The sequence below is a fragment of the Phalacrocorax aristotelis genome, chromosome 8 (genome assembly GCF_949628215.1).
Source record: "Phalacrocorax aristotelis chromosome 8, bGulAri2.1, whole genome shotgun sequence".
Classification (NCBI taxonomy): domain Eukaryota; kingdom Metazoa; phylum Chordata; class Aves; order Suliformes; family Phalacrocoracidae; genus Phalacrocorax; species Phalacrocorax aristotelis.
Window position 1 is genome coordinate 41,080,241 of NC_134283.1, and position 25,510 is coordinate 41,105,750.

Genomic DNA, 25,510 nt, shown 5'->3' on the forward strand with positions numbered 1-25,510 from the left:
TGTCCTCTGGAGGTCATAGAGTTGCAGCGGAGCTTCAGGTGAACCACCTGAAACAACCGTAGTTTCAGGAAGAATGCTCTGTGGACCTGATGCCTTCCCCAGGTGTTATAATGTGAGGAATCAAGATTGAGATAAAATCTGGAAGGGATGTTAGGGGAAGAAATAGTAGTTTGGCTGTGGCCTGCAAGCCTTTGAATGAATGGACCCAACTGCATTCATTTATATTTTTCATTACTGCTACATGCAGTTGTGTACTGGTAGTTCCTTATAAGAAAAAATACACATCTTGGGAACGGTATAACCTACGTTTGGTCACTTCAGAAATCTTGTGTGTAAAGAAATCCCCATTTATTTTTAGGTCAACATCTCTTATACAGGTTCCCTAGCCTTTATAACACAGGTACTGATGCCTTGTCCAGGATTCGCTGCCTCACAAGTGCCAGGTCCTGCCCCTGGGGAGGAACAACCCCCCGCACCAGCACAGGCTGGGGGGGACCTGCTGGAGAGCGGCTCTGCTGAGAGGCCCTGGGGGTGCTGGGGGGCAGCGAGGTGACCCTGAGCCAGCACCGGGCCCTTGGGGCCAAGGGGGCCAGCGGTGTCCTGGGGTGCATGGAAAGGAGTGAGGCCAGCAGGGCGAGGGAGGTTCTCCTCCCTCTCTGCTCTGCCCCAGTGAGGCTCCATTTGGAGTGCTGTGTCCAGTTTTGGGCCCTCCAGTTCAAGAAGGGCAGGGAACTGCTCGAGCAAGTCCAGCAGAGAGCTGCCAAGGTGATCAGGGGCTGGAGCATCTCCCTTGTGAGGAAAGGCTGAGAGACCTGGGTTTGTTCAGCCTGGATCCAGGAAGGTGCATGTGTGCCACACACGTGCGGCCGTGCTGGGCAGAGGTAGGAGGGAGCAGGTGCTGATCCCAAGGTACCATTTTGCAAATGTAGCCTTTAAATTTGCAGTAGGCAGTGAGGAGAGCAAGGCTGGGCTGCATTTGAGACCGCAGGAGCTGCCAGCTGTGCTGCAGCACTGGGTCAAGCTTGGCCGCAGGACGGGGCAGGGACGTAGTGCCTCCTGTTCAGCAAAGCTTGCGGCTCCCTGCAGAGCAGATCCTCGCCCAGCGAAGCACGTGAGTGTGTGTTGGAAGTCTGGGGGTGGAAGCACATGTCTGAGGGCTTTGCTGAGTTGCAGCCATTGTGCGGTGTCTCTTCAGGAGTGGTTCGTAGGGCTGAGCCTTCTCTGCGTATAAATGAGGAAAGGTTTAAAGTTCTCAGGCAGCAGGTCGTGGATGGGTGGAAATGCATTTCTTCTGGGGTTTACTGTAACTGTTGAGTTTTGAACTGCTTCTCTTCACTCATAAGTGCAGGGGCAGCTTTGGCTTTGTCCATGGGCCTTAGAGCATCTGTGCTTCCTCTCCCCACGTGCATCCTTTATCAAAACTAGGGTTTCCTATGGCCCAGGCCGTTCAGTGGCTTCCCGTTAATTAAGGGCTGCATGCCAGGAACAATGGAGAAATAACTGTTTATCATGTCGATTTACCATGCCCTCCTGCAGCAGCCCTAGAAAGGGGAGACCTGGGGAGGAACTGGGGTGACAAAGTGCTTGGTCCTGCAAATACAAGTGCATTTCTAGCTTTGCATCATTGCAGAGGAGCAAAGCACATAGGTATCAGCCCATGGGGCAGATGCACCCTTCCTTCCTCCGTCGCCAGACACCCCTTCCCATCAATGAGATTTACCATTATGGACTGAGGGTGATGGCTGGTCCTGGCATCTGGGATAAAATGGTAGAGTTTCAGCAACCCCTTTTGATAAAACAGATGGTTCAGGTCTGAGGTGGATGTGAATCACTCCCAGGACGTGCTGGGTTAACCAAATCAGGCGTGTTTTACTGCTGCTCTTTACAGTCTTTAAAAACCTCAGGAGTCCCGAGCACTGTGCCAGAGCAGTGTCACCCTGTCCCTGTCGCTAATCCTGTCGCTTCCTCTTATGCTCCTTGATGTTCTGCAAATTGTTTGACACCTCTCACTGTACTTCTGTGAAACTTTCCTGCTGGATTGCATGGATGAAGGATTAGGTATATAAGAAACATAGCCAAAGATTTTACTATACGTAAGTAGAGCCTCTTTCAGAGCATGACTGATATTACTGTGTTTGTAAATTAATTTTTTAAATTATTTCTTTTTTAATAATACTGCCTTTTCCTTCCCTTTTCAGGGTCCTCTTGGTTTGGATGGCAAACCAGTAAGTAGCACCTAGTGCAAAACGTAATGTGTCTTTATTCACACTGCTCTGCAATAGATAGGCAATATTTGAGATTCTGCCTATCTATTACTACATGTGTAACTGTTTGGGAGACAAACTTCTATTTAAAAAAATATTCTGTGGTCTGTAACACATGCAAGTTTAAACTCTGAGCCAGGGCTGGCCAGCACAGCTAGAGATGAGCTTTTCTTTACCTGTCAGCTTATCTCGGCTGCTTCTCCCCATCCTGTGCTAGCTCAGCTAGTGGAGACTTTGCAGATGGGCTGCAGACCAAATTTGGGAAATAAACTCCAGTAGCGCCTTGGAAGAAGCAAGGTCAGTAATCTTGATTGTATGCTCCTGGTGCTGCAAAGTGGTATTGTAAAAATAATTGTTCCCAAACTGGGTTCATTTGCCTCCAAAGGAGTCCAGGTGGGAACAGCTTGAGAGTGCCTGGTGTCCACGCAATACTTTGTGGAACAGCCTAGACTCCATTTTATGAGCTGCTTGGTTGACTTCATTTTTTGCTTGGATACTCAGGTGCTCTGCTCTTTTCTTACTTATTTTACATAAACACAGACTTTTTTAATTTTTGTGCTAGCTGAACACTAGCCCGCTCCAATCCCTTCGGCTGGATGGTTGCTACAGGAGGTCACAGCGTCTAAATCCAACTCTGTTCCACCATGTTCACTAGAGGGCACCATTTGAAATCTTTTCAAGCTCCAGTCCTAAACTAACTCTGATTTTCAAAGTAGGCAGAAGTCAGTTGCTCTTTGCAATCAAAAAGTTACTCCAGATACTTATTTCTAGCCCATTGGGGAGTATTTAGTTATAGCTGTACATTGCTGTGGTGGGTTTTTACCCTGCTCCTGAAGGTGACAAATGTGAATGAGAAGAAATCTAGAAACAGCACATTAGAAAAGAAAAAAATCTCAAGAAACTGGAAGGCCAGCTCACACCACTGTGTTCAGGGCTTGGCTTTGAATTAGCAAAACTCCGTGATGGAAGAGCAGCACAAATCCCAGCAGCACACTCCTGAGCCCACTGCCCTTGGCACATGCGTGGACGCAAATGGATGCAAGTTGCGCGTGTGCACCAGGCAGGAGCGAGACCTCTGGGTGAGAGGCAGGGAAAATCTCAACAAAAAACCAAACTTATCAAATGGCCAAACTCAAACCAGACTGTTCACGATCTCTTCTGTGAGAGCAAGGGGCCAGCTGCCTTGCTTAGAGCCAAATTAACAGCAGGAGGGGTCCTGCGTGGGGGTGCAGATGCTGCTGCTGTCAGCCTCTCAGCTGATCTTCCCCCACTGCATCCCACCAGGTCTGGCTTTGGCAAACACTGTGAATTGGGCTGAACCCCAAGGTTCAGTGTTTTTCTGTGCTGGAAGGAGGACGCAGAGCAGGCACATCAAAGCATGGCTCTGCTGCTTCTCTTTGGGGCTGCAGTGTGTCTCTGCCTGCCTGTCTTACAGAAGGCTGCTTAGAGGGAAGATGACTTATGTCTTCAGCAAATAGGCCAAAGAAAGCAGCCCATCCTCCTTGTTTATTTCAAACAGATGTATAATTGTTGTAATGATACGCTGAGCATGTGTTTTTCTAGAAGTGATTTAATACTCCCAAGAAATCTCTTGCATCTATTTAGAGTCACGTGTTTGTAAGCAGCTGTCACGCTGCCTGCCCTGCCCAGGTCCTCTGTCCTGGCAGGAGCAGGCAGGACCTCGTTGGTGCTTTTTGGTAGCATGCTGCTCATGCGAAGCAGTCTGTAGCTTAAAATAATAGCAAATGTTGCTCAGGTGTGTGAATTGATGCATGTAATCTCCTTGGTTTTGATGTTGTGTGCATTGATGATTCTGTTGTTTCTTATCTTGGATCCTCCTTATGTATTTCCAGGGACCTCCAGGACCAAAAGGGGAAAAGGTAAAGACTCCATTAACATGTGGCTTTTTGGGAAGCAGCTGTGTGTCCTCCTCCTGCTTTAATTCTCTCAGTTCGTTACCCCAGTACACCAGCATGACGTTACCGCAGTTTTGCTGGGGTATAGAGCCATGAGAATGGGTGCTTGGGTTGCTTTTAGGAGAGCCCCAGGAAGGGGAGGGCAGAGAGAATTTGCTAAGATGTAGGAGGAATAAATATGGCCTTAAAGCTCATCCATGCTGCAGGGTTCCTGGTAAGCCCTTAAGAGTTAGGAGAGTCCCAATTCTTCTTGCTCTCCTCCACAAGCAAGGCTTTGGGCTCCATCGCTCTGGGTTTGCATGACGTCCTCCCGCAAAATTAGAGCAGCCAAAGAAGGCCGTTACTGTACTGAAAGTGATGTTAATCCTCGCATGTGTAGGACATAAGCAGTTGCTAGGGGAGTTGCTTAAAGTTGGAAACAATACTCTATTTCTGATTTACTATCTGTTTCATCGCCTGCCAGCGCAGAATCATTCCCTATTGTGTTGCCTTGAGCCCTTCTCCTCCCTGGTTTTGAATATATTAAGCAATAGGGCTCTTGCCACTTCCCTTGTGTGCCGTTCCCGTGTCCAGCTGACCCTACATTCGGTCCTTTGTGGTTGAAATTTGAACTCTAATAGCTGACCCTTGCTCTTTTGCCTGATGCGCAGGGTGAAGCAGGGGACGTCGGCCCAAGGGTGAGTAGTGACACAGCAAGTTGATTTATTCTAAAATCTGGTTGGGCTTGGTCACTGCACAAAACAAGGCTTTGTGCAGCTTTGTCGTTGCAAACTGAGGTATGGTAACAGCTCTGGAAATGTTTAATTTTGTTATTGGAGCTCATTGTGGTGGTGGTTTTCCTAACTTTGACCATGGGGAAACAAGAGTTGAAGACCTTCAGGTATCTCAGGAAGGGTTTTGCTTTCACTGCACTTTTCTATCCCTGATTCCCTCTTCCAACGTCAGAGACATTCCGTGTTTCTCTCAAAGCTGTGCTCCTTATGTGGTGGCATTCGAGCACCAGTACGTGGTGGTAAGACCCGGTGTCCCAAGGAAAGGCCCAGCACGGTGTTGTGCAGGATGCAAAGTTTCTCCTCTCTTGCCGAGCTACCCACCTGAGAGTATAGGCTGCCTTTGATTGAAAATAAAGGGTTTAAAGTAACTGTATGATGAAGGAAAACTGTTTTGGTGATGGCAGCAGTAACATGAAGTCTCCTATGTCAGGGATGAGGCGGGAGGTCTCACCACAAGGTCTGCGGTATTTCCGAGGTTGGCTCCATCGCAGTAACAGAGGTGCAGTTGGCTCTGGGCTAAGGGCACCTGCTGGAAACCCCGCAGCGGGGATGTGCTGGGATGCTGGCGTACGGGCCCCGTGCAGAGGCCGGATTCAGAGCTGGCACCAAAGAGCCAGCTGGTAGGTTTAGACGCAGTTGCTGAAACCGTAGCCAGGATCTCAGTGGTTAATGTCGGGCAGAGATGGCCCAGAGTCATTTCTCTTCTTACCCTAGAGGCTGTTAAGTCACTTTTTGAAGTTAGTGTCATTTTCTAAAGCAGGTCTGAACCACCTTGGGTGCCTTTGGAAATGTCACCCTTGGGCTCTGAAAATTTCTCCAATAGATTTATGCCCTGCACAGCTGAGGAAGGGCTTGGCGTACGATCTCAACCTAAGTGCCTACCTCCCTACTCAGAAAAGGCCTTAAGAGGTGATTCAGCGGCACATGGGCATGAGTTTTCACTCCTTGGCTGGGGCTGTGGATGACTTCACAGCAGGTGGCTCGGGCGATGCTGGAGGAGATGCTCAGGCTTCAAAGCACAGGTCTGTGCTGATGGAAAACGCAGGAACCCGCCTCCTGCCACGGCTCCTGTTTGCGCTGCAGGAGATGCTCTGTGCACAGGCTCCTTCTGGACTCCCAGGGGTGGGTGCCAGCTCCCAAGGCAACGCTGTCCTGTGTTTTAATCTACCAATAAAATGTGTGCTTTTTTTTTTCTCCTGGCCTGCATTTGTCCAGATTTTGCTTTACTTTTCCATTAATTTATGTCTTTTTGCACAAGAGTAAGAAAAACACTCACAATTTATGAGGAAAAGGAGAGAAACGAGTCTGGCAGAGCCATGCAACAAGGTCTAACAACTGGTGCTTGGCTTTGAAAATAGCTTTCTTTATGTCTCCAGACATTCAGAGTTGTGGATTGGATATGAAACTTCTTAATATCATCTGGCCCCGATTATTTTTTATTTCTTAATTTCATCTATCTTCTTCCTCAAGTTTCAGTGGTAGCTTTGTTTAGCTGATTTTGAAAGATGTGTCACAGCAAGTCATCGCATCAACGGGAGGATAAATAAGTAGGAATGCATCCAGTGCTGCCTCCCTCATAAATATGCGTGTCTATGGGCAGTGGAGTGGCGATAGTGTGTGTCAGTGAACACAAAAATATTATCATTAGGAATGATAGATTAAAAGAGAATAATGCTCGGAGGGGCTTTAGAGGGACTGTCTGCGGTGGAAGTGAGATGAAGGCAACGGGGGATTAGTTACTGAGTATGTTTGTGTCTGCGCTGCTTCTCTTTCTGTCTCCAATAAAAACCTTTCGCCAGTGCGGGTAAATAAATTTTTAAAAAAAGATTATTGCACGTGTGAGCGTGCCTAACGCAGATGCTGGAGGGTGCTTTTGGAGAGCTGAGGGAGGAGTTCGCATCGGGTTGTCTTAGGCACTGAAGCTAATTCTTGCTAATGTCATCAGGGAGGGTGTTGCGCAGCCTCACCTAGCCAGGATGGAGAATAAACATACTCAAATATGCTGACAAAATGCATGTTAGTGTATTTACAGGGAGAAACCAAGAACAGATCCTCTCTGCTCTGGGGAGGAGAGAGTGAGTCGAACTGGGATGCTGCCAAGGCTGGGACTGCTGTGCCCTGATATTTGTGCTTCTATTTCTCTCTTAAAATCAAACATAATGCCACACCTCTGAAAAGGATTGTTTTTATAAGCCAGACTTGCTCCCTGAGCTGGCACTGGGAGGACCACTCTGGATTTCTTACCTTACCTTGGGTAATCTTGTTCTTATTGATGTTCTTACTCAAATGTTTAGACAGATGATGGGATTGATGAATTTCTGCACATCAAGGCTAGCGGATGCACAGTACCTGTGGCAGCACTGCAGGGTTTTGCTCTCAAGAGGGAGAAAAGGGGCTTCAACCTGTGAAAAAAATGTTCTTGTCTCCAGTGGCACGTGCAGCATGCTCCTGCTCACGGCCAGCACCAATGGAGATGGCACCAGTAACGTCTGCACCCGTATCCTGAGCTGCTGTGGGATTAAACGCTGGCCGGCCACGTGGCTGAACTGGCTCTATAGCTACAGGCTGGAGTTTAGGCTGCGGATAGAAAAGGGCCTTTTTTTCCTCTCTTACTTTTTGCAAGAAGATAAGCACTTGCCATCTCACATTGCAGATAAAAGCTCAGCACAGAAAGTGTCCTGCAGAGCTCACAGTCGACAGAGATGTGTGGATATTTACTTCATTTTTCCTTGCTTTTGTTTCACTTGACCTCACTTCTTTCTTTGGAACGTTATGTTGAAATGGCTAAATCCGGTCCTCTAAAGTTGGAAGGTGCCAGTGTTCAAGGCTTCTGTGCTCTAAGACTCCACTGCTACACAGGGTCAGACCCAAAGGCCAGTTAGCCCTGTGTCCCGTGACCAGATGCGCTGGGAGAGTGTAGGCATGGAGCAGGAACGTGTAACTCCACCACACTTAACTGCTCTCCCAGAGCTTGGTTATCCATGGCCTGGATGTTTCTTGGGTCAGAGATCGTGTCTCTGTATTTAATAGCCCTCAGGGCTGTTCATCTTTCAAGGGCCCATCTGTAGCAGGGATTGTTTAAAATGAAAAGTGCGATTGCTGGGTTTGGTGGGATATGGTGTGTTTGGCCGCGGAGCAAATGCAGATTGTCATTTCACATGGAAACAGATAGGACTGGCCTTGGGAGGTGTTTACTTGGATGGTGCTCAGCAGTCTAAGGGATAAGAAAAAAGTTTCAGTGCCTGTCTTGCTCCTTGGGCTCTTCTGAAAATCCCAGTTAATGCTCTTGTTTATCTTCATGCACATAAGTAGCCACAAAGCTTGGTCTTTTGGGTCTACCACATAACCCTTTGCTCACGGCAGAGCCTTTCTGGTGGTTTTTGTAGTATCTGGAGGGCCTGGCCAAGTGCAAGGGCTCTGGGTCCTCATTAATTTTGATGTGGCATCATCTAGGTTTTTCAAAATCTCAGGATTTCAGCATTGTTCCTCCCAAAAATGGCTGTATTTAAATGAGGGCTGAGCTAAAGCCTCTCTCTACAGCTTGAAAAAAATTCTTGGGGAGGGGTTTATTTTCCAGGGTTGATTAGTTTTTTTTCTATCTGCCTTTATTTTTTCCTTCCCTTTCAAATGACTGTGTTAAAACACCCGTGCTCAATGTATCTGTGCACACTTGCCTCTAAGCTTGTCCTAGGAGACTTAGCAGGAGGTGGGCTTGCCCATGCAATATTTACCCCGAATTTGAGGTTTGGGGTTATCTGTTATTTGTGTGAAAGGTTTAAAAGCTCCCTGGGCAATTTGAACAAGAGGTCTGTTCCTTAGAAACCTTCCAAAATCCTCACGGAGGATGTGCTGTGTGTTCCCACGGGGGTTCTCATGGCTTTGCTCCATCCCTTTGGTCTTCCTACGGACGTGTGCGGGGACAGATGGGGGAGAGGGAGACGCAAGCAGTGTCCTGAGAAAGGAAATGTTTTACTGCTTCTCCCTAGATAGATAAGTGGAAAGGCTAAAAGACAATAGCAATGACTGCTGACATGGTCTGAATACATTGTTTTTGCATCATATAAATCTGAGAGATTTCTCTGCATTTTGCAGGCTGGGGAATATGTTGGTATTCGTTTTAGCCTCTGAAAAAAATATAATATTTGGTCTCGGGAGAGATGCTGGGATATATCCCCTGTGGGGTTTACTGGAATAATGCTTGTTATTCTGCAGAAAGCCCTGCAGTAGGGGAATCCTCTGTACCCCAGCTGCTTTGAATGTCTTATTGTGCATTAAAACTAATTAAAAGTTACTTGTTTCCCTATGCCCGTTTACTGCTTACCAAGCTCCAGTGTGTCCAGAATGTTAAAACAACCACTGTTGGCTACAGAGATGATTTCCTCCTCATGCATCTATTAATTATCGAAGAAAAATCGTTATATATTGTTACAGCCTTTAAAGCTCATTCTTCCCCTGTGCTTTCATCTTAAATTCTTGCTCTTTCCTCCTCTGCCTCCCACTTTACCTGGCTAGATGGTTTTTCCCCGGCTCAATCACGGATTTCTGGCTAATGATCAGCTGGTCTTTAGCCGGCGAGTGCTCAAGGTAGACGTATCGGATCTGCTGCCGCTGGTTTGCTGTGATTGTCTGAGTTGCTTTTGTTCCTTCTTTCTGGCTGAAAGTGCACTATTGCTATTTTTAAGTTGTCGCTACCGTGGCTACATTCAGAGGCGCTGGTTGGGAGCGTGCTTGAGTACAACCCCATTGGAACTTAGGGGGAGTTTTGTCGAAGTAGAGAGACATAAAATTGATGGGTTTTAGGATTTGGGCCTTTGTGAGAATTGGGAATCAAGCAGCAAAATCCTATAAATGTTCATATGAACAGTGCTGGTATTGTAAAATAAAATGCATTGAAACTAGAGTTGTTTAAATCCTCATACTCTAAACGTGATGTTTTAATTAGGCAAAATTCAGTGGGAGACCCTGACATAATTGGACGCAGTGTTCAGCATTTGCAATAGGATTTTTTTTAAAACTATGCAAGTGATTTAGGAGCACAAATCTTGTTGAAAGGCCTTGGGATTTGTGCTGCTAAGTCACTTAAGGACTTGTGAAAATCCCACACTTGTCCCTGATTTGAGGGTGGACCACATATTAAATACAGTCCCCATACTGCCTCGGTGGTAACCCTTCCAGATGATGCTAAAAGATTTATGAGACGGCCTTTCCATGAGGCCTTCCATTGTGCCGCCACATGGATGTGCCTGGCCACAGCCCCCAGGGCTGGGCTGTGGTGGCCGGCGGTGGGTCAGGAGCTGATAACTGGGCAGCAAAGCCCTGCAGGGTGCTCCCCTCCGGAGCGGGCACCTACCAAACCCTCACAATCACACGGAGATACAGCTGCTATTTTTCCCTTTGCATCCAAGCAATGCAGGGTGTGAGCTATGCTGGGTGTTAGTTTGTGACCTGGCTGTATTTAAAGGATACTACTAAGCGCTACTTTTTTTTTTTTAATTTTGTGGGGGGTTTTTTGGTGTGGTCCACTAAGCTATGGAAGTGTGTGCATGCTCCATACCAGCATGTTGTTGGGTCTGGCTTATTTCTGGATGCTGTCAAATTGGTGCTTTCCACGCAGACAGTCACTGGGCAAGGGCTTAATGAGGTAAAACCTCGTTGGAAGGCATTGAGCAAAATCCTGGTTAAGGAACCAGACCCAAAAAGCGTGAAGTAGCCATGAGCTCCCAGCCTTCCCGATTGGCAGCTGTAATTAAATTCCTCCGGGACAGCAGAGACCAGGGTGCTGACGGCCCAGGGATGCAGTGCATGCGTCACGGGCACCCCGCGGCCACCGCTTGCCAATGCTGCTCCATCTCACCATGTCTGTGTGAACTTCTTCCAGGGCGATCAAGGTCGAGATGGAGCCACTGGCCCCCCTGGTCCGCCAGGACCCCCAGGTGCCCGGGGGCCTCCTGGTGACACGGGAAAAGATGGCCCAAGAGGACCTCCAGGCCCGCCTGTAAGGACGGGAGATGCGCAGCGAGCTCGTGCCGGGCAGTCCCCAGCCTAGTGAGGGAGAGGAGGGTGAAGGGTGTCCCCTTCACCAGCGCTGCCACCCCAACCGCTGGGTCCCCAGCCTAGAGCAGCATTTGGGCTCTGATGGCCACTCATACAGCAAAATTCTGGGGCATGGGACTTGTCCATCTCTAGTTTTGGAGCAAAGAGCTGGACCTGAAGCATGTATTTGTGGGTGCTGGTTGAGAGCCTGGAGGAGTTCTCTTCCCTGATCTGTAGCCTTCAGGTGACCTGCTGAAAATCTCCAGATCACTGGCAATTCATTTAGTAAAAAAATAGGCTTCAACGTAATGCTACTGAACATCCTAATTATCTCTCAGAGTTTTGGAGAATGAGGGATAAGAGTTTCAATGTTGGCCTTTTTATTTTTGCAGGGTTTCAAAGGCGAGCCAGGAGAGGATGGCCTCATGGTTAGTATTGCCCAGAAGCATCCGTGTGTGCGTGCCCCTCACCCCCCTCGCTTTACACCACCCCTCAGCTCACTGCAGCAAGTAGCTTTGTGTCATTGCTTATGGAGGCCAAAAAATCCCCATGTATATATAAAATGGATGTTTGTCCAGGGGTACCTGTGTCCTGGGGAGACAAGAGGCCAGTCTTTGTCCCCTCGGCTCCTCTGGAGGGATGTGCTGCTCCTGTATCCCCACTTCCACCCCTCTGAAGCCCCCTGGCATTGTAACTCCAATTCACTAAGGTCTAGGTTGGATAAGAAGGTGTTTATTATACATAAAATACACAAGCTGTAAAAGAACATTTACTATTTACCGGGGGCACAGAGAACTTACGGCTGCATTTGTAAGGGAAGGTGAGAAGTTGGCATCTCTGTAATTTCTTTTATGGGGATTGAAGTACTCTTGGAAATGGTTTTATCCTGTAATACTCCATTTTCAAACCAGTATACCAACTACTCTTACATTCAACAGGGTGCCAGGGGACCTCCAGGACCAAAGGTGGGTAGTAAGTAATTTCTTATCTAATTTTCACGTGAATTCTTGAAGTATTGCTGCATAAGGGGGGGTGGAGACGAACATACGTATTTTGCACTTGTACTCCTCTGTATTGATCAGATACAGAATTTCTAAGGTATCAAAGTAGCCATTGACTTGGAGCTGCAAACGTCTGTCTGTGTCACCTACACAAAAAGCACAGCCACTGCTCATGTTAAAACCTTGAAATGGGGTGGAGGGAGCCATGGGGGGCTGAAAGTTGGTGTGCTGTAGGAATGTGCTTGCTTGCATTTGGGGGGGATAAAGAAGGTCAACGCAAGCCGAGTATTTTAACTTTACAATTAATTTTTAGTACCTGTGCAACTGATCTTATTTTCTGTTATGTCCTTCAACTTATTTCTTCTCCGTGTATGCTGCTGTTGAAGGGTGAGCCCGGTATCCAAGGGAAAAAGGTAAAACGGTGATTTTTCTTTTTTCTTCTTTTTTCCCTCTCGTTTTGCTTGGTGCTCAACTAGGGAAACCATGAAACCATTGCCAGAGACTGATAAAGAAGCTGTGGCTGCCCATACCAAGCCCTTCCTTGTGTTCCCCAGGGTTTCTCACACATGCAACCCCAAAGCACGGCTGTGCCTGCAGCCTGGTTTTCATTACCACAAGCAAGCCAGAAGCTGCAATCACATCTGCCCAAATAGACAAAGAATAAAATAGCAAATGCCAAACAAAGCAGTAGGTCTTGAGCCCTTTTGCTCCAATAATTCAAGCTGAACTGAGAAGCGCCTGGAGGCAGTTATCTGCCCACAGACCCCCGTGATGGGTTGGAGGTTCCTGGATGGACATGGCCACGAAGCACCTCGGTCTCGTGGGGATTTCCCACTCTCTTAAGGACAGGCACGGTGCTTGGGTCAGGTGCTGAAGACTGGGAGATTCATGTGTCCAAACTCTCCACATTTTCTTCTCATGGTGCCATCAAGTACTGGATAAATCACTGCCTTTAGCTGAAGCCAAAGCACTGACAGGGCCCAGCCTTTCCCTCTTACTGCTTTGCCCCAAAACACACAGGGCCGTGGGTGTTTTTCAAGTCAGAATCTGGCTTAAAAATTTCATAACTGGCCAGCAAAATTAACCTCTTCAGCACCTACTTAAGTGGTTTTACTCCAGGAGAGGAACAAGCATGACAAGTGAATCAAGGAAATGCCCTCCCAGTAGATGGGCATGCTGGTGACTTGTGAAGTCCATGAGGATGGGTGGCAGCTTGCAGGAGGTCTTTGGTACCCAAAAAGCCTAAGAGGATTAAATATCTAATTTCTATTAAAGGTGGGAGAGCAGCTTCCCCAGGGCCTGTTGTAAGCAAATTCTGGGAGATGCCCACCACTGCATCAGGAGCAGAGGAGGCAGAGGCAGAGCCGGGTGGGAGCAGAGGTCCATGCTGGAGCCTCCTGGGCTCCTTGCTGCAGCTTTCCCCCAGCCTCCTGCAAACCTGAGTGGGTCTCAGGTCTGTGCAACACTCAGTGGGTTCAAATGACGTGTTGGATCCTAACGATTAGTGCCTACAAGCTCTTTGTATTTAACTTTTTATATTTTATTTCATCAGGGTGATGATGGGATCCCTGGGGAACCAGGACTTATGGGCCCTAAGGTATGTTCTGCTCTGTGTCCATCTAATGTATGTGCTTGGCAGCACCTTCTGCTGTCTGGTTTCTTGGCACAGTATCACAGTTGGGGCAGGTTGAGAAGCACATTTCTCCCGACGTGGAAAAAGAACAGAAAAAGCATAACTTCTGCCATGGTAGCTCTGCCCAGAAGTTGTCTGCAAACACAGCTTGTTGACTATGGCAGAAAATTGCCATTCAGAGGCTCCTCTTGCAGAAGTAAACTGTAGAGTGTTGCTGGCAGCGGCCTGGATGGAACTGGGGTTCGGGATGTGGGTTTGCACTCTCCGGATGCTGTGGCTTTGGGGCTAACTTTATGGCTGAACATACCATCTGCAGCCAAACTGTTAAGCCTGAAAGCTTCGTTTTTATCTCAAAAACTCCCCTTTTGCACCTAGGCAACGTGACGTATTATAGGCTAAAAGCAGAGCTTTGCTCACTCGTGTATGTAAAAGTCAAGATAAAGCAAGAAAATTATAACCTGAAGAAATCTGTTCTCCGTCCTACCCGTATAGCATTTTGTCAAAATCGTCTTGTTTTCAGGGAGAAAAAGGAAGCGCAGGTCCCGAGGGAGAGAACGGCACAGATGGCTTGCCAGGACCCAAGGTAAATAAAAGTCCATTAGCCGGGAAGCTGGGCACAGCACTACTGATGCAGAGGGTTTCAGCTGAGTAGGTGTTTTAGGCCTTTGCCTTCTAAAAGGCTCATAAAATCCCCAAACTGAAACAAAACAGGGGCGTGTTAAGAAGCATTTTACCCTTTCCTGGTGATTTGGTGAAAGCTGGATTCAAGCAGCGATCAGCATAAGAGTCTTTAAAATAGTCTCCTTGCATGTTTTTCATTGAATTGCCTCTTTCTCCTCAAGAGAGCTAAACCTCCGCTCGCATTTTCATCTGATGTATTGATGGCTGCGGAATCACTTGAAAGCCCGGAGCACTTATGTGCCGTCCTGTTCCGCTGACCTTCGTAACTGCCAAGAAGTGCAATAAGACAGTCTTGATATGTGAAGTTGTGATGATGAAACCCGGACAGCATTTGCGGGCTGTAATTTTCCCCCTCAGCTGCTTCATATTTAGGAGGATCTGTATCCAGTCGTGTTTTCTGTATCAAACAGTTGTGGCTCCTTGTTGGGCAGGAAACTGTATGTGATGAAGAAACATAGGCTTAGGTGACCCTGAGCCATTTTTTTTCTAAAACCATAGTAGCAGTGCTGGGCTTGTTCCCCCTGGGATCAGCTGAATTGAGTTTTCCTATGGAGACTCTGCATTTATACCATTTTTTCCTTTTTGGAGGGCTTTAGTTTGGCCAGAAAATGGATTTTTATGGCAAAAGGTATGTTTTTTTGAATCCTGAACTGAATTTCAGGTCAGTGCTGTGGAAGTGCCATTGCTGTCCAAAACTTCCCAACTTTCAAAAAAAAAAAAAAAAAAAGCTGGGGGTGGGGAGGACAAAAAAAACAGGAAAAATTTAGCACAGCCCTTTTCCTTAAACTCGCCCTCAGAAATGGTTTAAATGTGTCGGTTGAAACTTTCCACACGCAAAATTCTGCCTAAAGCGAAGAGGGAGCCATGTGAGACTTCAGCACAAAGAGCCGGAGCTTGGCACGCGCCGAGCAGACAGTGGAGCTGGAGAGCGGCACGGCACATCGCCCCAAACGGGCCACTCTCCTCCCTCTGTGATGAGACATTCTCTTACTGTCAACTAGCTCACACCAATGTTGTTTTCTGCAAAATATATTCGCCCTGAAGTCAAATCTTTTTTTTTTTTTTTTTTTTTTGCTAGAAGCAGTTCCTTGTTGGTGCCATATTTTTTCTTAATCTAAAACATATCTTGGCAACTTATGTAGTTACAGTATTTCTAAGATAAATATCCTATCTTTTCCTTGGTCTCTTTGAACTAAAAATGTGATTTTGATTTTCAGGGTGAACCTGGTGAGAAGGGAGGAATCGGCTCCATCGGACCCCGGGTATGGATGTTCAGGGTTTTGCTTTTTCAGTTTGGAGTCGCGTATTTGCCTCGACATGGGTGGCTCCCCACCACCTCTTTCTGCCTAGTATGTGGTTGAATCGCTTCAGGATCAGTTCAGTGCTAGAAAATAGAGATGGTGCGTGTTTGAACAAACCATTATGTAGGTACCAGATGCTGCCATGGGAGATAGCTCTGGGAAATGCAGTCAAGTCCCATTTTCTTATCGGTGTGACCATCTTCTGACCCTTTCTTTTGCAAGAAGGAAGCTGTGAATAGGGTAATCAAGTGAGGATTTTGATGCACTTCTCAGTTACACAAATCTGCTCTTTTGAGGTTTGGTTGAATCACAGTTACAGCTGCCAGACTAAGAATTGATTAAATCGGTGGTGTTTGTAAGGTGCTGGTCCCCAAACACCTGGGTGTCAGGTCTCTGCTTTCATACCACCTGCTTCTCAGATGCTGCAAAAACTAAATAGGATTCATCCCCGGTTGCAGGGTCCCCCTGGCCTGAAAGGGGAACAGGGCGACACCGTAGTGATCGACTACGATGGCCGAATCCTGGACGCGCTCAAGGTAAGCCCCACACCACGGCCATGCCGATTCCTGCGGGTTAATGGGAAAGGATGGACAAACTGCCGAGCTCTGCCACGGTGACCTTGTGGCACTGTGTCTATCCCTGTCCTTCTCCTTGCCGAGATCCTCAGTTTCAGCACAGAGCTGGCTGGGAGGGAAGAGCTTATTGCATCTGGGGGCTGAATGTATTTAGGATGTACCAGCAAAAAATGGTGGCAAAACTCGAGGCTGAGAAATCAGGCTGGGTACCAGGCTCATAGAATCCAGCTGTGGGATTTGAGTTAATATTCTGCAGGTGAAAGCAACCCGACACAGCCTGTGACATATAAACACCTGATGCAACGAGTGTGAGCAGCCAAATTACAGTTTAAACACTGCCGGCTGTGGGGTGTTATTCCCACGTGGTGCAGAGCTGTGGTTTTCATTGCGCACCCTTTGGAGCGATCTTCTCTGGAGGCAGCAGCTGGGATGCGGGGGGAAGGGAGACGGTGCCCGAGCCCTAACCTGCCTGACCCAGCAGCACCCTGCCACTTTTGTTAAGATGAAAGAAGCTGAATAGAATAAATACTTAATTACAGACTTATTTGAGAACCCTCCTAATTGTTTTATGACAGGCTGCAGGGATACACAAAGTGATGGTAATTACTATTTGCCAGATGCCTGCACTGCGTGCAGCTTTGTCAGCGGAGTTTGTGGAGTGCAGTGGTTGCATCAAACATCTGGAGACTTCATCTGCTGGGCCCAGACCCTCTCCCGTGTTCTGCATGTGGAGATTGCTGAGGGGCATGTCGCTGAACCTTGCTAACTTTGCCGTTTTCCTGCTTATTAGCTGCTTTCAGTGTTTGCGCACTGACCTGTCTCATGGACAGAGCTTTGGAAAGGGGTGGCTTCACACAGCTTCCAGTGTGATTAAATGTAACGGTATTTGAGTGTGCAGTCATGGGAAAAGGTGCTTGGGGATGGGATAGTGTTGTTCTTCAGCTGAGCGGGACCGTGAGTTTTGCTGCTTGAGATAATTTGCAAGTTGCAAATATTTGTTCATCCCAAGGTGGTTCACGGTCTTTCCACCTGGCAGTGCCCAGTAGAAATAGCTTCCTTAAGTGTGCAAGGTTTTCCTGCTGTTAGTGCTCACATGAACTCCTTCGTTTTTCCTCCTTCATTTGCACCTCCCCAGCCAGTTGTCGCTGTTTTCAGCAGGATGCTTCTCCCCAGCCCAGCTGGCTGGAGGGGGAAGAATGCAAAAAGAGACCACCAGATTTGGGGCCACACCTCTGGCTAAAGGTATTTTGCCTCTTAACACATGTACTGCTGCACCTGTACACCCGGCTAGCTCCGGTTGTGTTTTCTTCTGCATGAACATCCCCTGTGCTGGGGGGGCCATCGGATCACTTTGTGTCAGCTGAGCTCATCGTGGTGTTTGGGTAACCCCGGTCACACGAGTGTCTGTTGTAGATTGTGGTTGCTCGCAGCTCATCCCCAGCAGCGCAAGGGTAGTGTGCCATATTCGTATTAGTCATGCTCGTGCCTGGTTTGTTTGCTGTGTTTCAGGGTTCGCCGGGTCCCCCAGGGCCACCGGGCCCCCAGGGCGCTCCAGGTCCCAAGGTGAGCCCAACCTCTGCCATGCAGCCGGTGTTTCATGAGCGGCGTGGTCGTTAGCGGCTCTCCATGTAGCAAGTGTCTCCCAAGCCAAAATAAGGCAGGCGACGCTGGCTGCTGGGCTTCAGACTACACGTGGTCAAGGAAACGCTATTTAGCGCTTCCTCGCACTGAGAAAGGAGGTTTTTGCACAAAAGCCAAAGTTCTGTTGGCTTTTCTTTGGTCTCCAGCCTCTTCCAGAGGACTCTGTCCCAGAAACGAATCCACTCCCGATCCTACATCTGATGGGTGAAATGCCGGCCCTCTGAGATTTCCTCATTGCATGTGGCAGGAGGCGGGAGTAAATAGGAGAAGCAGTTGTGAGGAGGGGCCGGTGGTCCCAAAAGCTGTGCCAAGCCACCCTCCATCCCGCCCTCCCCGTGTGCGTCTTGCTGCCCCAGCACCGCGTCCAAGCGGGGACCGCACTGTCCTCCCGCTTCACAAGCAATAGCCAGTAACCTACAGTCAGCTATAGTTCCTTTAAAAGAATTTAACTTGCAGAAAAGCGTCTCTTGGAAGAATGGGATGGGACAGGATTTTGGTGCCTCTTGAGGTCTCTGTGTCGCCCAAATTCGGATGAGCCAGTAATGCTGGCACATCACTGAAACCTCCTTGCTGCTGCTCCTGATCCTGGCATCGCCAAACCCATAACTGCAGTGACTGATACACATGAACAACTCATTTCCTTGCAAAATGCTTTCCTAAGATGATTTCTTGATTTAACTTATGTTGGGCTCCCCTTTGTTTGTGTTGCTTCAGGGAGAGCTGGGCTTGCCGGGTCCACCTGGACTGGACGGTGAAAAGGTGCGTGGGGCATGGCTGCATTGAGTGAGACCTTGTAGGAGCTGAGTTAAAATTTTACTATGTGTCCGTGAGAGCTGCCTCTGTGAAAAGCAAATCTCAGCCTGCCAGGAGCGAGCTCTGCCCCATAACGTCCAGCTGCATCGCCTTGAGCTAATCGCCCATTGCTTACAGCCCTGCGCTCGGCCAGGAGCACTGCAGATGCTGCTTGTGGTCACATCTGCCGAGCTAAAGGGGCTCCTTTTACGAGTGGTTCATCAGACACTGTCTCAAATTCTGTTGTAAACCTTCCCATCCCTAAATGGCTGCAATCCCTCCTACGGCCCAGCCAAATTCTGCTGCGCCTGCAAAACCGGCGTTATGTAAGTTTTAACGTTAAAATGTGTTTTCGTGAGCTCATGCTGTGGTATGGAGAGAATCAACAGCAAGGCAGAAATGGCTGTTGTGGAGCTTTTTTAATGGTTTTCTCCTAAGCAAGTTGTTTTTTGTAAAATTCCAGGGTCCCAAAGGAGCGAAGGGTGACCAGGGCAGCGCAGGGATCACAGGACAGAAAGGAGAGACAGGAGAAATGGGTTTATCGGGTCCACCGGTACGTCCCTCTTTCTGTCCCTGTACAGCTGCTGCTTGGTTCTTCAATGCGTTGATTTCTGCAAATGCTCAGTATACGGCCGGGTTTGCTGACGTAAGCAATGGCCTGTCCACACCGCGTTACTGCAGAGCTGGAGGATGGGGGAGCTTTGAATTTTCTTTGCTAGCAATGGTGATAACAGCTTATTTGGAAGGTGATCTAAGCCAGTAGCAAGGAGGAGAAAATCTCCTTTTCTCAAACAATCCCACGGGGATGAACAAGAGCTTTGCTTCAGCCAAGGCTGGCGTTCAGAGGAAGACAGATGTATTTTTCTCTCTTGTTTTTGCTTTCCTGGAAGATGCACCGCATCAGCACTACACTTCTATCTTCTAGGGAGCAGAGGGGCCAAAAGGAGACAAAGGAGAAAAAGGCGACACCGGGTCACCGTGTTTGCAGAATAATCATGTAAGATCCTGGCACCATAAAGCCTCTTGCGCAACACAGTGTCAGGCAAAATCGGGGTGTGGAGGCTGGAGCCAACGGTTCCGCATCCGCCAGCGTAGCAGAGGGGAGCAAAACCCAACTGTCTTCTACAAAAACATTCAGAGGCGTCTAAATGGGGTTTATTTGTTAGGGAAGAACATTTTGCACACTCAGCACCAAAAAGTTACTTTAGATTTAGCATTGATGGTTGAGATATTGGACGCTGCTGTTATAATCATGTTTTGTTCTAAAAAAATATTGGGCTCCTTGCAGTTTTATAGGATTTCTACATTGTTTTTTCCTTATGCACGCCTTTTGTTTAAAAGAAAAAGTGGTGGGTTTTGATAGCTTTTTTTATTAATGATATGACAGCTCTAATTTTGTTCTGGTTTTTTTTTTAATCAGAGAGGCTGGTTTCCTCCAGTTTGCACAGAAAACTGCATCATTTTCCAATACATCCATTTTGCGACTGGCAGATACACTGAGCAGCGTCGGTCACACCTCTCATTTCAGAGGCTAACTTGATTCATGTGCTTATTAAAATTAATTTATTTATAAACCCTACAAGCAACTCTTTGATTAGCAGATACTTTGATTAAAGCCATTAAATCAGAGGGCATTAAAGCGTGATTCTGGGCCATGTGAGGTTTTTATTCCTGAATTGTCCTCTCTGTGCCCAGCCTCGCTAATGTGCTGTTTAATTCCCTTCTGCAGATCATACCTGAGCCCGGACCCCCCGGATTACCCGGCCCTGCGGTAGGACTCCGGAAAGCAGCTTCCTGCAATTGAGCATTGCTGCAGATTTGTTATCGCATGTGATTAGTTGAGGACGAGGGTGGTTTGCTGTGTTTAGCCATTCTGAGCTGCTGTCAATCTGGGAAAAAAAAATCAGGGAAGAGCTACATACAGCATTGGGTGCTGTCTTCAGAGAGACGGAAGCACCTGATTTAGGAGAGTTCATCAGCGTTTGTGGCACATTTTGAAAATAATCAAGTTATTCATTGGGATGGGGAAAAGATAAAACCTTTTGGGATGGGAAAACCTGTTCCTCCCACGATGGTGTCTGTATCCCCACAAATTTGCCCAGGTTGGTAAGTTTTTTGCCATCAGCTGCAGTGGGAGAGGATGTGGGAGGTGACGAACACAGGGAGCGTTTTTGATGCAGATATCTAAGGTGTTTGGTACATATGATGCTGTGAAAGGCTGAGGAGCTGTCAAAGGCATCAGAAAGGTCAGGATGCCTTTGCTATGTCCAAGATGCACCTTGAGAGACCACACATCAGAACCAGGTGATGTTTATAACCCAGGAAGTGTCTCCAGCCCTGCCTGGGCTTGGAGGAACATGGTGGCAGAGTCCCGCCCTCCGGAGCTTTTGCTGTTCCCTTGCTTCAGCAAAGCTGTTGCGGGGCGGTCGCTCCCCAAAGCTCGCGTTGCAGAGCTTTATTGTTGCGTGTTACGCAAAGCGGTCCTTTCCAGTTCCTCTTCCCCCCGATTTGACGTCGGAGAACCAAATAAACTGCCACCTGTCTTGAAAAGAAATATTTGGCCATTGTGAAGCCATAATTTGAGTAAGAAATGGTATGGGAAGCAAACTTGAGGGTTTTTTTTAATTTCTCTTTTTTTCAAATGCACTATTGTCTTTCCTGCAGGGTCCTCCAGGAATCCAGGGGCCTAAAGTAAGTCAATAAATTAAATGTCACCCACTGTTTCCAGGCTGCCAGTGCATTATTTACAGGCTCACAAAGGCCTGTCAGCTCTGGGGACTGATTCTTTCGTCACTGTTTGTGACAACACATCCCTTGGTTGTGCTGTTCAGCAGTTGACGTTTTGGAAAACAAGCCATTTTTCCTTCCAAACACGTTTACGATCTGAAATCCTCCTCCAGCATGGAGCCCTGAGGGCCAGCGGCACATGCAAATCAGGGTTTCCAAACCCACAGGCTTAAACCTGTGTTTTCAACTATCTTCTTATATGGTCCGGTGAAGAGGAAAATAATAATGGTAACGTGGGTATTAGCATCCCAGAGACGTGGGAGGAGGCGGTGCACGCGCAGGCTGGCTGTCCCAGGCAGAGCTGCCAGGCTTTATTAGTTGATGCCATTTCATTTATGCAGGGCTTGGATGGTGCAAAGGGAGAAAAAGGTGACAGCGGTGAGAAGGGGGACCAGGGTGACGCTGGACCTGCTGTGAGTTGTTTTCCTGTGTCTCATTTCTGGCCGTCGACAGAAACCTGCCTTACAGCAACTATCCCAATGCCTTGTTTCTTTTTTCCTTAAGGGTCTCCCCGGTGCTCCAGGGCTCATTGGTTTACCCGGTACCAAAGGAGAGAAGGTAATCATTGGTGTGGGAAAGGAGCAGAGATGTTGTGGTCTAATCCTAAAATAGGGGTTGGTAAAATCCCTGCTGCAGTGGGTCCAGCCAGAACTGCAGAGCCGGGCTCACCAGCACTATCCCGACGCATGGCAAGGAGCGCCCTTGAGTCCCAGGGGCTGTTGGACAAGCCCGTGTTGTCACTACCATAGTATTTCACCAAACTGGATATATATTTGCCTGTAACACCAAACTCAATATGGCACGTCTTAATTTTTATTTTTACAACTGCAGGGAAAGCCAGGGGAGCCAGGATTGGATGTGAGTATGGAGAACATTCATTGCGATATGTAGAACCATGAACGACATGTATGTAAAAGCCATCAAATTGCTTGAGACTGTTGAAAAAACATGTTGCTAATACTGTATAGACTACTCCCCCTTAAACACAGTGCCCACGGAACTCTGTCTGTAGGAAAGGGCTTAATTCAGGCCAGTTGCGGGACCACTTCGACCGCACGGCGGTGACTGTGCCACACCGTATATTGCTGCTCAGCTAGAGGTGACGTGGGAGTTTCCCTTTCCAGCTGAGAATATTTGTATTGGATTCAGTGAAACAAAAATCTCCAATAGATGTTACCAGGGTAGGTAAAGCAATAGCTTTCCTAAGAAATTGCTGATACCAAGTGGAAAAGGAAGAAATGTCAGTCTTCACCACGGGAGGATGGGTTGATTGCTGGAGATTGCTTATGTTGAACTGAGATGCTGGGACATTCACATACTGGACTTACAAACCTCTTTTTTTCCACCTAAAAATTGTAATGATAGGGTTTCCCAGGTCTCAGAGGAGAGAAAGGAGAGAGAAGTGAAAGAGGGGAGAAGGTGAGTGGCATATGGCTGTAGAGATGCTCGTGGGGTGAGCGGGGTCGGGGCTGAACTGGCCACTTTTTGGGAGGCGGCGATGCTTGCCCTGGGTGCTGGTTCCCTCTCCAGCCTCCCAAGCCATTGCTACAACGCCTTCTCTGTGCAAGTATTTGCATGGTCCCAGTATAGGGCAGAACGTGCAGTTAATTCCTACCCACTTGGAAGCGCTTTCTGCAAGCCTGTCCCCCTGCCGGCGCAACCATTGTGGGGAAATGGAGCAGCCTGACAGCTCCAGGTCGCAAAGAACTGCTAGTTTTTGTTTATAGAACTTGAAAATGGATCCAAGTCAAAGGTTTTATTACAGGGATCCTTAAATAAAGGAGTGCCCAGCTGGAGGCAGGAACGCAGCTGAGCACAGGCCAGTGGCTGGAAGCTGGCGCTCCTACTTACTGTCCGATACCAACCTGGCTTCTAGCAGAAACCAGTCATTATGTTATAAAATTGTCTATTCAAATATCTCCACCTAGGTTTAATTGAAGATGTTCACCATGATTAATTACTCAGTTGGGGTTATGCTAGTGCAAATGTCCTTGCTCTGGGTGAGGTGTGGGACTCTGCAAGCCCTGTGCGAGTTAAAGCCAAGGTGTCACCGCTCCTGTTCTTGATATTTTCCTGTTGCATCAACAGGGTGAGCGAGGAATACCGGGGAGAAAAGGAGCCAAAGGGCAGAAGGGGGAACCAGGCCCTCCCGGACTGGATCAGCCTTGTCCCGTGGTAAGTCTTTTATTTCACTCATCCTGAGAATGCGTTGCTGGGACTGAAACGTTGCCCCCTCCCTTTTCCTTTGCAGCCAGGGAAAGGGAGGGAGGATTTGGTAGTTCTTTATTTTGCAGTAAATCAGAGCAGATGGTTATTGTTTTCTCACTTTTCTTAATGGTTTGTTTTATCTGCACTGCTGGAAGTTCACTGCTCGCTGTAAGGGCTCCTCTCTGGCCAGATGGGAGCAAGCCACAGCAGTAAAAATAAAGAATCTTTGTGTAAAGACCTTCTTATTGTAGTGAGGAACAATGGGCCTCAGTAACGCTCTTTGGGAGATAGCGTGCCGTGGTGAAGCTGCCGGCCTGGTGTTTGAGTATGTTTGAAATTGGGGAGTGAGTTGATGCAGTGGATGGGAGGCGATTTGACAACACGGTCAGCTCCATCCCTTCATCTCTGCAAACTGAGCAAGAGATGAGCCCACCTCTAGGTCTCCACACGGGGAAGCAGGTTGGAGCTGATAGCATCTTAGTACTGCCAAAGACAAGCGATGTACGAGCTGGAACTCCCCAGGCTGCCAAGAAGTGCCTCTGGGAGAAGAGACCTCCCTCTGTTTCTCCGCATGAGATAGCAGCTCGCGGCTCAGATCTGTCCCTTCTCAGGCGCATCCCAGGCCACCGCCCTGCAGCACGTACGCAACGAGGCTTTCCAGGGAGCCTCCAAGGTGTTTGTGCCTGAGGAAGGTGGATCTCCTAAGTCCACTTCCAGAACCTCTCATTCCTCTGATAGGGCCCAGAAAAAGAAAATCGATACTGGTTTATAGCAAGTTATCTGGCCTGGTAAAATATACCTCCTCTTCACTGCTATTTTTTATAGAATGACTAAAACCAGAGAGATCCTTTCTCTAAAATGGTTTGAGGCTGCAGGATGAGAGAGTGATTTGTATGAACTATTGAACTAAATAAAACTACTCAAATGTAGCTGTTAGCCCCTAGTTCAGCGGCACCTAACTAGTAGTACCAGGTACCTGCTCCAACATGCTCCAAAAAACCTGTTTCCTTTCTAAATGTGTGATTTTGTTCCTCGCCCCTCCAGCACAGATATGGCAATCAAAGCTGTTGTATAGCACCACTATACCAGCAAAAAGCTCCCTCAGTCAATATGCTTTATTTTGCTTGGAGATTGAATGTGAACTACAATTAATTTTTTTGTTTCTGATGATTGCCTTTCCTCCCTCAACGTGCTGGATAATTTAACCCTCATCTTTTTCACTGCGCTGTTACAAATGCGAATCTCTGGTTTGTGTATAGATCCTTCCCAGATGACAGGCTCTACGTGTCTGTGAATTCCCTACCATAAAACCACTCTGCTGACTTGCTGTATCATCAGAAATGGAGGTGTCAAGTTCTGGACTCGTCCTCCTCTGCTGAAACATGGGTGTCTGTCTTGAGTAACTCCCATCTCCTGTATCATTCTCAACAAGCAGTTATTTTTTCAAACAGGGAGATCGTAGCATTGCAGGCAGCAAAGGGGACCCAGGTTTACCAGGCCTGGACGGGGTGAGCGTGCCCTGCCCTTTGGTACAGTATCTGCTCTCTTTCTTTCTTGCATGGCTTGTGTGTGTTTCTGCTGTGGCCAAGCCCTGTCCTGAGGAGCGAATACCTCCAGGGAGAGGAAGGACACAAGGCAGCAGAGGAACAAGATGTTTCACTTTGGCACTCAGGGAAGGACACCAGTGTGTTGTGCCTTCTTCCCACAGTTGAAATCACTTTAGATAAGGAGTGGAAGCAATGGGAGATCACGTAGGGGATGCTAAAAATGAGTTCTCCTTTCTCTCAGCACCTACGGCCCAGTTTGGTTCCCCTCGTGCCTGTGCTACTGCAGCCCTTTGAGTTTGGGTTTTGTAACGCTTTCCCCAAATGAATGGCCAGTTCTGCAGAGCGGTGGCTGCAGGGA

General features: G+C 47.9%; 1 pseudogene; it reads left to right on the forward strand.

Moving 5' to 3' along the window:
- LOC142061566 (uncharacterized) overlaps positions 1 to 25,510 on the forward strand; it is a 191,518-nt pseudogene extending 166,008 nt beyond the window's left edge.